General features: G+C 38.0%; 1 pseudogene; it reads left to right on the top strand.

Annotated features, from left to right (window-relative positions):
* Window positions 1-6,358: 6,358 nt before the first annotated feature.
* LOC135150983 (small nucleolar RNA R71) lies at window positions 6,359-6,473 on the top strand (annotated as a pseudogene).
* Window positions 6,474-11,790: the final 5,317 nt, after the last annotated feature.

Below are 11,790 nucleotides of genomic sequence, written 5' to 3'. Positions count from 1 at the left end.
GACCGTTGTGATTCACCACTAAACTTCACTGCAGGATACTTGATAATGGTGGGTTGAATTGAGTCAACCCCCAGCTTTTGTTTCTTCCGCAGAGGAGGAGTAGATGCAGTGCCACGACCCATAACTGACCAAGATATTGATAAGCGGAGCTACAATATTGAAGCCTACAAACCCTTCTTTTGCTGGCTAAATACAATCTCACAAAACTGATTCCAGAGAGGATTATGAGTTGGTAATTTCTTGAATCCAAAGAAGAGTATGAATTGGAAAATTTTCTCTTCCCTGTTTTAAAAAAATTTCTAGGTGCTGCAGGATTTAGGTTAGACACAAACACAAGATACAGGTTATATTATACAAAGCACATATAATTAGTATGAATAAAAATAATATATAAATAATAATAATAATAGATTTAATAATAATACTAATATATATCTAACAAACTTTACAATATTAGCAATATAAAATAATAATTAGCTAACAGAAATCTATTAATAAAAGAAAATATATTATTATTATAGTACAAAAGTCTATTTAATATAATATAACAGAGGACTGATATATGTTACGTACTATTGTGGTGAACAAACCGCACACTACCAGAAGCCTTTGCACCGAAGGCAGCAAAGCTGAACGCCAGGCAACAGCTTAATACATTATTCCTGGGCTTAGAAACAGCGTCGTGGGTGGCCAAGTGGTTGGCTCATCTTTAGACAATGCGGGAGGTTAAGGGTTGGAAACCCCGTGCCTCCATTATTTTTGGGACAATGTCACTTGCCACTTGAGTGAAACAAAAGCATACGCAGAGTATTTGTTGAGATGTTGGGCTTCCTCATTTGAGCCCACGGACTTGGCTTTCACGCATGCATTCAAAGCAAGACTGAAGAATTAAGGTGTTAAAGCACGGTCGGCAGCACAATTCCATATATATTTGTCCTGGCTTTAGAAGTAATGTGGGCGCTGGCTAAGCGGTATGCGCTTGTGTAGTGAAAGTTGAGGTACAGGGTTCGAAACCCTCTGCCACCAATTATTTTTGTTAAAGCATAGGATCACATGTGGGCTGGCCTCCACACTTGGGCTGCTTCCACAACACTTGGGCCAAGGACTGGACTAGGCTTTCTGAATGGTTGCATGAGATGAAGGTGAAGAATTAAAGCCCAGTCACTTCAAAGAAAATCAAGCGTACAAGTTGTTGAGAAAATTGTGGATTTAGTCAGTAGCTCGCACGGAGAGCAATACTCTGCACGGTCAGCAGATATAATGTTGAAAAAAAACACATGCACCTCCAGTAGCTAATGCACGCCCAACACAAATATCACACCCCAGGCACGCACCACCAGCCATCAGTCAGGTAACTTTTTCCTCATTTTTTTATTTGTTTTCTTTTCTTTTTTTTTTTTCCAAAGCTATTAAAAATTATTTCTATATTCCTGCAACACTTCACAAAAATTATCAAGGCACCATGTGGTAGTTAAAAACAATAATAATAATAATAGTAATAATAATAATAATAATAATAATAATATATGTACATATATATTTCTACAATAATTCAAAAATTATATTATATAATATAATAACTAACCGAGATATTGGGTTGCCTCCCAAAAAAGCGCTGTCGTTAACGTCATTTAGCCGGACGCCTGTTCTGGATCAACTTGTAGGATCAGTGAGAAGATAATGATCTCCTCCTTGTGACTCTTTCCCGATCAGATATGGCTTGAGGCGCTGACCATTTACCTTAAAAATTTCTGACCCCTCTCGAGTAATTGCCATAGTACCATATGGATACACTTTGACAATTTCAAAAGGTCCAGACCATCGTGACTTGAGTTTTCCAGGAAAAAGTTTAAGTCTCGAATTAAACAAAAGAACCTTTTGTCCAACTTCGAAATTTTTCTTCTGAATATGCTTGTCATGCCACAATTTGGTCTTTTCTTTATAACTTGCAGCACTTTCATAGGATTGGAGTCTCAATTCATCGAGTTCACTGAGTTGCAGCAACCTGTTTAGTCCCGCATCTTTTAGCTCCATGTTCAAGAATCTTGTTGCCCAATATGCATTATGCTCCAATTCTACTGGTAGATGACAAGCTTTTCCAAAAATCAACCTATAAGGAGACATTCCAATAGGTGTCTTGAAAGCTGTACGGTATGCCCATAAAGCATCATCCAGTTTTCTTGACCAATCCTTTCTAGAACTCGTCACTGTCTTCTCGAGAATTTGCTTTAACTCTCGATTTGAAATCTCCACTTGCCCACTCGTTTGAGGGTGATAAGGTGTAGCAACTTTTTGAGTCACACCATACTTTTTCAAAAGATCTTCAATCAGTTTATTGCAAAAGTGGGACCCTCCATCATTGATAATAGCTCTGGGCACTCCAAATCTTGTGAAGACATGCTTTTGTAAGAACTTTTTCACCACTCTAGCATCATTGGTAGGACTAGCAATTGCCTCCACCCATTTTGAGACGTAATCAACTCCCACCAAGATAAACTTGTTTCCATAAGATGATGTAAAGGGACCCATGAAATCTATCCCTCATACATCGAATATCTCCACCTCAAGAATAGATTGTAAAGGCATTTCATTCCGTCTCGATATGTTTCCCGTCCTTTGACATCTATCACAAATGGAAACAAAATTTCTCGCGTCTTGATACATTGAAGGCCAATAGAATCCTGATTGCCAGATTTTTGCCACTGTTTTCATGCTACTATTGTGCCCACCACACTCCAAAGCATGACAATGCTTAAGGATATTAGGAATCTCATCGTGAGGAACACATCTTCTCATAATCCCATCAGCACATTCTTTATAGAGCAGAGGTTCTTCCCAGAAGTAATGTTTCACATCAGAAAGAAATTTTTTCTTTTGTTGATAATTAAGTTCTGATGGCACAATACCTCTAACTATGTAATTGACAAAATCTGCATACCATGGTGTAGACATAGAGACAACCAAAAGTGCTTCTTCCGGAAATAGTTCATTGATAGGCATATCATCACCTATCACTCCATCGCCTTGGTCCATTCTTGAAAGATGATCAGCTACTAGATTTTCAGAGCCTTTCTTGTCTCGAATTTCAAGATCAAATTCTTGGAGTAGAAGTATCCAACGGATTAGACGAGGCTTGGCATCCTTCTTTGACATCAAATATCGAATCGCAGCATGATCCGTATAAACAATCACTTTAGATCCCACAAGATATGATCTAAATTTGTCAAAGGCAAAAACAACAGCAAGTAGCTCTTTCTCTGTAGTAGCATAGTTGATTTGTGCATTATCAAGTGTCTTGCTTGCATAATAAATCACGTGCATGCGCTTGTCCTTCTTTTGTCCTAGAACTGCACCAACAGCATAGTCACTTGCATCACACATAAGTTCAAAAGGCAAGCTCCAATCAGGCGCTGACATTATAGGTGCCGAAGTAAGCTCTTTCTTCAGCCTGTTAAAAGAAACAAGACAACTATCATCAAAATCAAAATCACTATCTTTTTCAAGCAAATTACAAAGAGGGCGAGAAATTTTAGAAAAATCCTTGATAAAACGACGGTAAAAACCGGCATGTCCAAGAAAACTTCTAATCCCCTTCACAGAAGAAGGTGGGGGTAGCTTCTCAATCACTTCGATTTTGGCCCTGTCCACCTCAATGCCCTTACTAGAAATCTTGTGCCCAAGCACAATGCCTTCTTTCACCATGAAGTGACACTTCTCCCAATTAAGAACAAGGTTAGTTTCTGCACATCTCTGCAACACTTGAGAAAGATTAGTCAAACAAGTATCAAAGGAAGAACCATATACAGTGAAGTCATCCATGAAGACTTCCATGGTTTTTCCTATAAAATCAGAGAAAATAGCCGTCATAAGTCGTTGAAACGTAGACGGGCCATTACACAAACCAAAGGGTAGCCTACGATAAGCAAATGTGCCATACGGACAAGTAAAGGTTGTCTTTTCTTGATCCTCAGGAGCAATAGGAATCTGAAAATATCCTGAGAAACCATCTAGGAAATTATAATACTCATTACCTGCAAGTCTTTCTAACATTTGATCAATAAATGGGAGGGGAAAGTGATCCTTACGAGTAGCGTTATTTAATTTCCTATAATCAATACAGACTCTCCAACCTGTTACAGTTCTTGTGGGAATTAATTCATTCTTTTCATTTTTCACAACAGTCATCCCACCCTTCTTAGGCACAACATGAATAGGACTAACCCATTTACTATGTGGAACAGAATATATAATACCCGCATCTAACAACTTAGTTATCTCCTTTTTTACCACATCTTGCAAGTTAGGATTTAATCTTCTTTGTCCTTCAATCACTGGTTTATGATTATCTTCTAAGTCAATCCTATGCATGCAAAGAGCGGGGCTAATTCCCTTGATGTCCTGAATTGTCCAACCTATTGATGATTTAAATTTTTTAAGCACATTTAACAATTTTTCAAGTTCATCATCATCAAGTAAAGAAGATACGACCACAGGATATGTCTCATTATCACCAAGAAAAGCATATTTTAGATTAGAAGGAAGAGGTTTGAGTTCTACCTGAGGTGCCTCTGAAATTGAAAATGCCATCTCAATCATTGGCATACCTGGTTGTTGCATCTCTAATGCGAGTTTGTCCTCACCTTCTTTGTCAGTTGGAGCTTGTTCTTGGTCCTCCAAGTCTACATCATCATTCTTCACAATCTCATCAACTATGTCAACATTGAAACATGTAGCGTCAATTGAAGGCATCTTCAGTGCTTTGTTGAGATCGAACTCAACCTTTTCATCACCAACATTCAGTGTGAGTTTCCCAGCTTTGACATCGATTGTGGTTCCAGCAGTAGCCAAAAAGGGCCTTCCCAAGATTATGGGCATCTCCACATCTTCATCCATATCCAACACCACAAAATCACAAGGAATAAAGAATTTATCTACCTTGACAAGTACATCCTCTATGACTCCCAAAGGATGCTTGATTGTACGATCTGCCAACTGAAGTGAGATTCTTGTCTTCTTGAGCTCTCCAAGACCAAGCCTCTTGCAAATGGAGTATGGCATCAAACTTACACTAGCCCCCAAATCACATAAGGCTTTAATATTCTCCATCTTTCCAATAGTGCATGGCAAAGAGAAGCTTCCGGGATCTTTTAACTTTTGCGGAATTGATTTTTGAATGACTGCACTACACTCCGCATTGAGAGTAATGGTTTCCACATCTTCAAGTTTCCGCTTTCTAGACAACATCTCCTTCAAAAATTTGGCATATAATGGCATTTGTGCCAAGGCATCAGCAAAAGGAATATTTATATGCAATTGCCGAAAGGTTTGCAAGAATTTTTCATATTGTTTCTCCAACTTCTTGTTATGCAGCCTTTGTGGGAAAGGGATTGGAGGAACATATGGTTTCACTGGTACCTTTGGTGCAATTTCATCTTCTTTCTGCTCATCATTTTCCTTTTCTGAAACTTCAACCTCAGATTCAACTAGCTCGTCTTTCTTTGAAGGGGCCTTTTCATTACGTTTGACAGCCTCGACTTCGGGCAATTCTCTTCCATTCCTCAAAGTGATAGCCTTGCATTGCTCATTACCCTTCAAATCTGGTTGACTAGGTAGAGATCCTTGCTCACGAACACCAACCTTATTAGCAATTTGCCCAATTTGAACTTCCAACATCTTTTGTGATGAAGCCATCTGATCAAGCCTTGACTCCACTTTTTCAAATTTGGTCTCCATATTGGCAAAAGCTCCAGTCGTCCCTTGTATCATCTTACTGAGTGCAATTTCCCAATCAGCAGGTTCTTTCTTGTCCTTTGGTGGAGGTTGAAACTGTTGTTGATTTGGATACTGCTGACGTGGTTGGAAACCGGGAGGTTGCTGCTTCTGTGCTGCATATGATGGATTAACAGCATGATTGTTGTTGTAAGAAAGATTGTTGTTGGGCCTCTGATTTGGATTGTAATAAGAATTATTCTGAACAGGCCATGATTGTCTTCCTTGGATGAAAGCTGCTTCCTCTGGAAATTGTTGTGCATGTAAGTACTGATCAGTACCAGGATCATTATACCCTTCCATTGGAGTAGAAATAGCATTGACATTTGCCCTTTGTCCACGAACTTCTTGAGTAAGAGCATCCAATTTCAGAGTGAGCAAGTTCATCATCTCAGTGTCTTGTGCTGATTTCACTAAGCTTGTACCACTAGGTGCCCAAGCATAGTTATTTGAGGCCAATTCCTCGAGAAGTGCCTTAGCTTGAGTAACAGGTGCTTTTTTAAAATTTCCTCCAGCTGCAACATCCAAACTCAGCCGAATATCAGAATTTAGAGCTCCATAGAAAGTACTCAGAACCATCCACTCCTCGTAACCATGATGTGGACACTTTCTCAACAATGCCTTATATCTCTCCCATGCCTGATACAAACCTTCACCTGGTTGTGCTTTGAAAGTAAGAATAATTGCTCTCATTTGCTGAGTCTTGTCAGAAGGATAATATTTGGATAAGAACTCAGTAGAAAGATTATCCCAAGTAGCTAGAGTAGTATCTGAAAGCTGTTGAAACCATTCCAAAGCTTTTCCCTTTATAGAATAAGGGAACATATGAAGACGAATTTGATCTGCAGTAACCCCATTGATTCTGAAAGAACCACACATTTGCACGAAGCGCTCGAGATGTCGGTGTGGATCCTCTCTCTCAATGTCTCCTTCAAAAGCTGAATTGCTCACCATCTGAATAAGACTGGGATTGATGTTATATTGAGTTGCACCAATCGCAGGAGTCTTGTACATGCAATTAGCAGGATTAGGAGTCTCATGATCCTGAATGGATGACTCATTAGGAACAATAACATGGAGATTTTCGTTTGCATTATTGTTATCAGTCATCTTGGCCTCCTCTTTCTTTTTCCTTGCTTCTTGCCTTCTAACTCGAAAAGTGCGCTCGATTTCTGGATCTGGTTCGAAATTTCCAACACTTTTCGATCTACGCATATATCAGGTGTACCTGAAACGAAACACCAATGAGATAGATCTTGGAAACAAATTTAATAAAATCTAAACAATAAGAAATAATTAACCTAAACTTAATATTGCTGCCTTCCCCGGCAGCGGCGCCAATTTGTTGCAGTGATTTTATGTAAATTCGTTCTCAAGGAAGGACTGAATACAATATCAAATCAAGTATATTATTTCTTTCTATTTAGAAGTTTGGAGAATAAATTTTTGGTTTTTACTATCAACTAAATTAAACTAATAAAGCAATTAAAAGTGTGAATTAACGATGATAAAAAGCAATCCAAGAATCAGGTTTCTTTGCTGGCTACAATGAATGTCAATCAATTGTGATATTCAAGTCTCTACTCTGCTAAAAACAATCCTTCTATTGATTATAATGTTCTCTCCCAAGATACAAAATAATACCTATAATTTAACCTTGAAGTCACTCCCATGATCAATCAAAACCAAATTACAAGCTATCACGAACCAAGGATTTTCTGTTTCACAACTCGCCTAATAATCTCCCGATTAATTAATTAAGTTATGTCTGTCATATCATGTACAAGAAATATAAATCCTCTCCCGATTCATTATAAATCCTACAGATACAATTACAGGTTCGCGACTCCTATAACTGTGTTAAGCGCTCAATGACAGATTAGCATACATAGAGAAACCACAATCTTAGATCAAACAAACATATTAAGCCAACAAATACTCCCCAATCCTCGGATTAGAGGATTAGTTACCCATAACAATTAAAGAAAACACGAATATATATATTACTGAAATCATGTCAAAAGAGTACAAGAGTGAAGAAAATACAACTTGACGAAATCTCTCGAACTTGGACTGAATCCCTTCAATCTTTGCTCAAGTTATCTCCCAAAGCTTTCTTTTTTCTCTATCTCTCAATACACACTATTCGATACCTCTCTCTAGATACCAACCCTAATAATAATAATAATAATGTTTTTAATGGTTTTCAAGGAAAAACAAATCCGATTTCCTAAAACAAGTTGGATTCTGAGACAAAATTCGTGGGCTGACTTTCACGCCTGATTCTGGACTGCTACAGCTGGATTTTGATTGATGGCCCATTTTAAACTCGTAGAAAATTTCGATATCTTCGCGTGGGCTGTTGAATCGTCTAATTCTGACGCCCGGAACTCAAGTTATGGCCCAAACAAGATTTGCTGCGCAAGTAGCCCATAAAGTCCGAATTTCCATCAAATACAAGCCCAAATAAGCTAGTTTCATCCAACTTAGGAATATTTATTTTCCTGCCATTAAACACTTAAAATCAATTAGTAATAACCCGATTATTTACAAAATACTACAATTATGGGAATAAAATCATATAAAAGCATATATAAATATATGCTCTATCAGCGGGAAAAGAGAATGTCCGGTGTTATAAAATTATATTGAGAGCAGAAAGCTGGTAGCGGGCTGGTAGACTGAGGTTCTATTTTGTTTTCGGATATGTGAAAACATTACAGGGCATGAGTAAAGATGGCGGGACGGCCAGACGTGGCAACCGAGGTACTGGGTTTGTCCAAGACGAGTTGATGGGTGATATCAAAGGTAGAGTAGACTACAGGTGTTGTATGATAACTATAGCGGACAGGATGGTTGGTGGCATGTGTTGGTGTGTGGTAGCGGGATGCAGAATTGACACGAGGTGGCGGGAGGCTTTGATGGCGGTATAAGAGAGAATATAGGTGAAGGTAGCGATATACTATTACTGGTTGTGGTAGGTTACAGAGATAGCGGACTGTTGAAGTGAGTTACTTTGTATATAACTTAGTATTGATGAATAAAGGTGGCGGGCCTAGTAAAGCTCTGTGACGGGCTTGGCCAAGAGGTGACCTGAAAATGATGGTAAGGGTAGCGGGAGAGAGCAGCCTGCAAGCGGCAACCCGTGATGAGCTTGGTAGCGGTGCAGGTGATATAACATGCATGGAGCCACAGATTAGGTTAAAAGATGAGCCCGCCTCGGAGTGTTAATGGGGTAAAAAGAAAAAAGAGAGAATTGCAACTCTAGGTGAAGTTTACTGAATAATATAATTTGTGTCTTTCAAGTGATAGCGGACAATGACTGAATAATATAATTTGTGTCTTTCAAGTGATAGCGGACAATGACTAAAAATAAAATATCTGATCAAATATTAAATCTGATATTGTGCTCCACATTATGAAAATGGTGATGAATATGCTAGAAAAATATGATTATTCCTGCAATAAAATAATTATTGGACAGAGTAAATAAATTTGTAAAAATTGCAGGGCTTGATTTAATGCATTAAATGTGCAGTAATATTTTCTCCACATGAGCATAATATTTTTTGTACATTAACACTAAGAAACATGTGTCACACACAGCAGCCCCTTACAAAAAAGGGTAATTTGCAAAATTTCAGAAAATGCGAAACTGAATTTGTTTTTGCTTTTTTTGCCTTCGATAGAAATTTGTAAATAAAAGTGTGAATTAATAAATGTAATGTGCAATTTTTTGAAATATTTAAATGTGAAAATGTTTGGCAAACAAACACAATTGTGATAAATATGCAATTATGCATTTAAAATTTTTGTATAACGGAGCATTAACAATAGTGCATGTTAGAATAAAAAATAAATATGTTGCGTCTTGTGCTTTAAGGAATGAAGCTGTAATTTTTTTTTTTTGACAAATAAATTGAGTGATATGAATATTTTGCTTCAACTAATATTTTTATGAGATAAAAAATAATTGTTGAGAGAAAATAAAGTGAAATAAATAGAGCTGGAGGGTTGCAGTAAAAAATATATAGTATTGTAACACTGAACAAGAGTTTATGTGTCCGCGTTAAATATATATGAGATAGGTTGACAACAAGAATGCATCAGGTGGTGTTTAACCTTGGGTAGACGCAGGGAGAATTGGAAGGTAGCGGGCAAGCGGAGGTAGCGGACACAATAATATATAGCAGATGTGATGTTAGTTGGCAACAATTTTAACAATAACACTGACAGGGTATATCAAGACATATAAGTGATAAAGTGTTAAGCGCTTATAGATGTTAATGAATAATAATGTGGATACATGTACTGTGATATTTGAAGCATACAAAGTAGATGTAATCATGATAGATATATGAGCAGAGCCGGACAATTGTGAATATAATAATATATGGAAAAAGAAAGAACCTGTGTCTACCAAATATATAATATTTGTATGTCGTGGTTTAGTTGTGTCCGTGAGAGAGATGAGCTTGTTCCGCCATCATGCTTCTTATTAAATAAGAGTAATTTGTTGAGAGGACCCATAAGGTTGATATTCTTGCTTCATTGGACGTGGATGCTTCTAATTGCTGTAATAAAGGCGGACCAAAATTTGTAAAAATAGTTGTATGCTACTTTTTTGCTTGCTTTTGTGATATGTGCATGATGCTTTTGTTGCTTGCTTTTGTGAGATGCATATGCTTTTGTTGCTTGCTTTTGTGAGATGCATGATGCTTTTGTTGCTTGCTTTTGTGAGATGCATGATGCTTTTTGTTGCTTGCTTTTGTGAGATGCATGATGCTTTTGTTGCTTGCTTTTGTGAGATGCATGATGCTTTTTGTTGCTTGCTTTTGTGAGATGCATGATGCTTTTTGTTTGTTTTGTGATATGTGCATGATGCTTTTGTGTTTGCTTTTATGAGATGTGTGTTGCTTTGTTGCTTGGTCACGGGACACAGTTGTGTGTTTCCTTGTTGCTTGGTTGCGGGACCTAGTTGTGTGTTGCATGTTGCTTGACTTCAGAGACATATATATGTTGCTTTTTTGTCCGCTTTTGAGAGATATTAGCATGTTGTTTATTTGCTTGGTTTGGCTTGGTGGTCCACTTGAAGAGTTGTATGTTGTCCCACTACAAAAGTGGTGTGATGCTCTATTTGAAAAATGGCATGGTGCTCCACTTTAAAAGTAGCATAGTGTCCATCTAGTAAAAATGAGATAACTCGATGTACCGCTTCCACTTAGAGTAGATTGTAATTTTTTGTGACCCTGCAGAGGTGATGAAGGTTTTTCTTAATGAAAAACGCCCCTTCCTGGCGCGCCAAATGATAAGTCTTTTTCTCGTCGATGTGTCCGTTGTCCTTGCTTCGGGTGGTTTGAGATTGCCCGGGATCTGCAAAACAACGCCGCACGGGGGGGGGGGGGGGGTGTCCCGTGAGGCGCCTCCGGCGTGATAATCAGTGATCGGAACATAAGAGCATAAGTAGAGAATGAGAAAGATATGTGATTTTGTATGCTTTGAAGAGTGAATATTTGTGATAGTAGAGAGAGTGTTTATTTTTGTATGTTGTGAGAATGCTTCATATTAGTGAGCCCCCCCCTTTTCTAATGTGCGTAAAGACTTATATTTATAGTGTAGTCATGTGGACATTACAGAACAAATGGCATGTGCCGTGGTGTAGTGCAAATTTGACCATACCTTGCCACCATACTTTCTGTCATTGAGTTGTTGTACCTGCATGCTACAGTTGAGTCATTTATCACTCATGCCAAGTACAGTTGATTTGTCCTTTTACACATGGGTGTGGCGTGTGGTGTTTATCCTTTTACACATGGGTGTGGCGTGTGGTGTGTGGTGTTTATCTTTACCTTTATTGCTCCCCTGCTTTATATCTAATTGTTTACCATATTTTGTCAAGTCTGTAAATTAAATGATAATAATGCATGGTATTATCAAATGGTATTCTTAATGAACCACTGTACAGTTGACATCCTCAAGGCTTAAATCATGCTTATCGCTGGTAAGTCACTATACAGTTGT

This window comes from Daucus carota, chromosome 2 (assembly GCF_001625215.2).
Source record: "Daucus carota subsp. sativus chromosome 2, DH1 v3.0, whole genome shotgun sequence".
Lineage (NCBI taxonomy): Eukaryota > Viridiplantae > Streptophyta > Magnoliopsida > Apiales > Apiaceae > Daucus > Daucus carota.
This window is presented reverse-complemented; position numbering and strand designations above follow the sequence as displayed.